Raw genomic sequence first — 5,723 nt, forward strand, 5'->3', positions numbered from 1 at the left:
TGACAAATTGTCAGAGTGTTTTATATTAGATGAGTCATAGGACTCAATGTCAAGTGTTCAAATCTTCACTGGATCTCCCAAACATTCTATAGTTAGATTCCATCTGCCCATGAAAGATTATTATGTACTCCCAGGTTGATCACGGATAGTAGCTATCTAGGAGAAGGGGATTATACCAGGCTCTTGGTGGAAAGGAGTCTAAACTGAATTGGGCCTGAAGCCGTGCCTCTGGCTGGTTTTAGATATGCCTCCTCATTGGCCTTTGTTCTAATTGGACTAGCCACAAGTTACATAGATGCTATTAGAAACTCAAGGAAGGAAAGGACCTTAGATGTTGTCTGAGTTAACCTGTTTCCAAGCAGCCATTCTCCCCACCACTTACCTGAGTAGCCCTCATCCAGCCTCGTGGCAACCTTGAGCACTGCCAAAAATGGGGAATTAATTCTCTACCTACTGAGGCAGCCCATTATCCTCTGGAAAGAATGTAGAGAGAAGAGAAGGCAGTAAGATGGTGTTTTAGGGGCATATCCACAGTTCAGGGGCAAGAGGGTCATAGGATCTTAGCTCTAGAACTGAAAAGAACTTTAAGGGTCATCTAGGACCATTCCTTTTACAAATGAGGAAACTGAGGCCCAGAGGAGTTAAATAACTTGCCTTATATCAGGTAGCCAATGATCAGATTTTGGGTTTGAACTCAGTTTCTGTGGCTCCAAGCTCAGGGTTGCTGCCCTGTGCTGCTCCTGGTATCAGCAGGATACCAGTGGGATTAGTCAGAGAGATAGCAAGAGAACCATGAGAATAAAATGTCTCAGAAGACGAGGAAGAAAAGGGTATTGAGGAGAAGGGGGTAGCCCATAGCTTCCAATGTCACAGAGACCAAGGAGGAAAGAAAGGACAGTCCTATTTTTATAAGTGATCACCCTCAAGTCCCCCAGACTAGGAGTTAATTAATCATAATTCTACTCCCCTTGGGATCTTCTTAGTTTTGTTTTGGGAGGATTCTAAGATTTTAGATTTAGAGCTGGAAGAGATCTTAGAGGTCATCGAGTCCAATCCCCTCATCTATAAGACAAGGAAATTGAGGCTCTGAGAACCTGTAATTGCCTAGGGTCAAAGAGCTGGTAAACATCTGGAGGAGGATTTGAACCCAGATCTTCCTGATTCCACACCTACCACTCTATATCATATTATATAGAACTCCTCAGTTGCCAACTCTTGTGTGGGGGGATAATTGCTGGGATAAATGAACAAACTTCATATTTTTGTTAGAAAAATGAAGAAAATGATCTTTTTCAGCGTCACTTGGAATTGTTGCCTTGGTAATGAATTGTCACAATATGTTTAAAACACTGGTGCAGATATTCTATTTAAAGGGTTCTATGGGAGAAAACTCAGGCTCACTCTTCTATTCTTCCTCATCTCAGCCCTAGTTCTTTCACTGTGTTATGTACAATGCCTGTGGATCTTTAGAAGCCAAAGTCATTGTCAGCATGCTGGAGGAAGCTTTTTGTGTATTTGTAGGAGATGAAAGATGGACTCCAGCTAATTGGGTAAAATGGAAAGTAGGAGGAGCAATGAGAGAGGAGCCAGTGGCACAGCACAAGGAGCTGGAAGAAAATGAGGGAACATCGTGGCTGCCTCTGGCCAGAGGACTTCTAAGGAGTACTGAGCCTGCACTTTAAACATTTCTGGTGACATCTATACATGTATACATATGTGTATATATATATATATATATATATAGGCTACAGAGGGCATGAATAACCAGAGACAGTTAGGTGGCACAGTGGGTAGAGTGCCAGGCCTGGAGTCAAGAAGACTCATCTTCTTGAGTTCAAATCTGTCCTTAGACTAGCTGTGTGACCCTAGGTAAACCACTGAACCCTGTTTTCCTTGGTTTCTTCATTTATAAAATGAGCTGGAGAAGGAAATGGCAAACCACCCCAGTATCTTTGTAAGAAAAACCCAAATGGGACCAGGAAGAGTTGGACATCATTGAAAAACGACTGAATAGATTCCAGGAAAGTATAATAGGAATGATAGATTAATTGCCTCATGTTTTAATTATTTCTCAGCGTGTGATTATGAATCTTTAGTGTTTTAGACATTTCTTTTGTGGTGGAGGAAATAAACAGCTATCTTGTACCTGACTGACTTTGTACATTAAGCACTTTTCCACAAGGGATTCTGTTACTCCTCTTGCAGCAACCCTAAACATGAGCCATTACTGTGCTTTAAGAGACTTCCCCTGGATGCTCAATCAGTCAATAAGCATTTACTAAGCACCTACAATGTGTTAGGCACTGTGCTAAGTGCTGGAGATTCAAAGTAGGGCAAAAAAACACAGTCCTTGCTCCTAAGGAACTCACAGTCGAATGGGGGAGACAACATGCAAACAGCTATGTACTAATAAGCTATATAGGATAAATGGGAAATTTTATGAACTGAAGGCAGGCACTTGAATTAAGCAGGATCAGGAAAATCTTCTGTAGAAGGTGAGATTTTTTTTTTCTGGGACTTGAAGGGAGCCAGGGAAGCCACTAGTAAGAGATGGAGAGGGAGAGATTTCCAGGCAGGAAGGATAGCCAGTGAAAGTTCCTTAAGCTGGGAAACGGAGTCTTGCTTGAGCAGAGAAGCCAGCACCACTGGATCACAAAGTGTGTAGGTGTGGGTGGGTAAGGTATAAGAATACTATAAAGGGGAGCAGGTTATAAACGGCTTTGAATGCCAAGTAGAGGATTTTATATTTGATCTTAGAGGTGATATTGAGCCACTGGAGGGGTGACATAGTCAGACCTGAGCTTTAGGAAGATTACTTCCATGGCTAAGTAGAAGACAGATTGGAGTGGGGAGAGACTTGTGGGAGCAAGACCAACCAGCAGGCTATTGCAATAGTCCAGGTATCAGGCAATAGGAGCCTGTAGTAGGGTGGTAGCAGTGTCAGAAGAGAGAAGAGGATATGTGCAAGACGTGTGAGGTAAATAAAATGTGAAGACTTCACAGGGAAGATCTATATAAATGTATATATATATATGTGTATATGCATACATACATGTATGTATCTATACTAAGAAATGTTTAAAAATCAAGAAATGGGAAGTGAAAAAATTCTGAGGCTGTGAGAATCTGATGGCTCAGCCTCTGGGAAAGCTTACCCTGAAACTTTTTGTTCTTTTTCCTTTTTTTGGAAGCCTCACTGGTTATTTTTTTGTTACTTTTCGTTCCTGACACAACCCCCTCTTGGGGGGAACACTTAAAAGGAATGCCCAGCACTGGAGACAAATGGGAACAAGCACATTAGAGAGAATTCCCAGGCAAATTTTCCATTGTAACTTGATTCAGGATTCCATGTTAATTCAACAGGAAAGGGATGACTTTCCTTGGCCTCAGAGTCCCTGGTAAATTGTCTGTATTCTGGTTCATCCTTTAACTCTCAGGAGACGGCCAGATCCTCTGATGATACTGCAGAAGTGTGAAGCAGTACACGCCCAGGTACACGGCTACACTTAGCTTTCAAGCTGAAGTCTGGCCCCTTGATTTTGGGGGTCACTTCCAACTACAGCACATGACCATGACCTGGAAAGACAGGCTTGGAGGGCCATGATGGAGGTTCTATTAAGGGAAGAAAGGTATCATAATCTGGGGGAGAAAGGGACAGGGCACACAAACAGAAGATGACAGTAAGGGAAGAATTCAATAAGGCAGAAGTAAAAAAAAAATGGTAACACTGACATGGTCCTTTGCAGAGCCCCTGAAAGTTGGGGTGCAACAGCCCAGGACCACTTGGGGACTGGCTGCCTTGGGACAAACCTACCCCTACTACACACAGTGACTGGCAAAGTCGAACTTGTTACGCTCCACACTGATCCCCTTCTTCTGACCAAATTGGCAGGAAAGGGAGAGCTTGGGACCAGACATTTGAGTTACAGACTCATGTCCATGGACCTGGTCTATTCAGCCATCCAGAGTTTGAAGGCCCTGTCATAGGAACAGGTGGCTGTGAGCTGACCATCAGAGAAAATGTCCAGGCCCATCACTTTTCCCTCATGTCCAGCCAGGGTCTTCAGTGGGGACCAACCAGGGTGCGTTCAGATCTTGGCTGTATTGTTATAGGCACCAGTGAGCAAGAAGTTCCCATGGATAGGCTCAAACTTGACTCGAGTCACCAAGTTCTGGCGGGCAGGGATGGTGTAGACATAGTGCCGCTGCCTAAGGTCCCACACTTTGCACGTGTTGTCGCCACTGCCAGTTGCAATGTGGTAACCATTTGGGGAGAAGTTGATCCCATAAATTTCCTTCAGGTGGCCCTCTAGAAACATGATGCATCGTCCTGTGCACGGGTCCCATACACGACCAAATGCATCCAGTCCCCCAGTGCCAGCTAAAGAACCATCCTGGTGAAGGCAATGTCATATACGTCCATGCTGTGGCCCTCCTGGGCCTCCAAGTCCCACAGGCGCCATGAATGGTCATAGCAGGTGGTGCCCAGACAACGTCCTGAGGGATGCTGCATCACCCTTGCTACACGTACTCAATGGCCTTCAATATCTGCCACAGGCTCACTACTCTCTAGACTCCACAGTTTCACAGACCCATCAGTGGCACAAGAGGCTAGGTTGACATCTTTCTTGTCCAAAGAAACAGTGGATTTGGGGTGAAAAACAATTCCTCCTGCATTGGTATTGTGGCCTCTTAGGGTGTGCAAGAGGATGCAGTCTGTCCCTGAGTTTGCACAGTCTGCAAACAACAAGCTGTGGCCAGTAGTTTGGAGTTGGGACTGAAATGACGATAGGAAGTGGGTCGATCATCTCCAGTCTGGCTGCAGAAGTTATTTAAAGACTAGAGAGATTTGTGCACTTCCTGTTTCTGGCATGTCCTAGATGTATCTGGAATCTCTTTATGGAGTCGGGCTTCTTCCAAGCACTTCATTGCCCTGGGTGGTAAATAATTAGCAATCCACGGCCTAGCAGTCTTCAGGTTGTTGGATCCTTCTTGATACCAGGTTTGTTGATACTCTTCTTTGGACTTTTTGGATTTTCCATCATCCTTTTTAGTCTTTTTTAAGGCATCTGTGCCAACCACAGAGAGAATATTTCTCAATCTCTCTCTTCTTTCAGCAGAGCCCTCTCCAAAGAGTGTGTTTGGTTCACCCAGGGCTCGGAGGCAAGCTTTGACTTCTGAGTCATCCTTGGAAATACTGATTTGCCAGGCTCGCTTCCTTCACTCAAATTCAGCCAGCACTTCTGCTTGTCTTTCACTGATATGTTCTTCAATTTCAAAGACTTCCCCAGAAGTTATGTTAATATTTCCAGCCTCAATTCCAGCTTTAATTCCTTCTTTCCCCAACATCCCTGGCTCCTCTCTTGCAAGACGCTCCTTCTCCTCTTCCAAATTTCCATAATAGATATGAGACTTCTTCACCACAGGGGAGGCAGTGTCTTCAGGAGTCCTACTAGGGGTTTTGGTTGCTGTAGCCAAAGCTCAAGAAGAAGCCATGTTGCGGCGGGTATTTCAATCACCGACCACCATGGCACCTGACTCTGCCGCTGGACCATTCACTCCACCACTTTTTGTTCTTTCTTCTGGTTCTGGTTTAAAGACTTGCTCAGTAAGAACAGGGTCATAATGACCTGTTTTTCTCTACTGTAAAGAATGTAGAGGGTCTCCCTCTTCCCTTATCCTATTCTCCTTCTTTAGATTTATAGATGTCACCTCAGCTGCAA

General features: G+C 44.4%; 1 pseudogene; it reads right to left on the minus strand.

Annotated features, from left to right (window-relative positions):
- Positions 1-3,909: 3,909 nt before the first annotated feature.
- LOC118834626 lies at positions 3,910-5,496 on the minus strand (annotated as a pseudogene).
- Positions 5,497-5,723: the final 227 nt, after the last annotated feature.

This window comes from Trichosurus vulpecula, chromosome 1, assembly GCF_011100635.1.
Source record: "Trichosurus vulpecula isolate mTriVul1 chromosome 1, mTriVul1.pri, whole genome shotgun sequence".
Lineage (NCBI taxonomy): Eukaryota > Metazoa > Chordata > Mammalia > Diprotodontia > Phalangeridae > Trichosurus > Trichosurus vulpecula.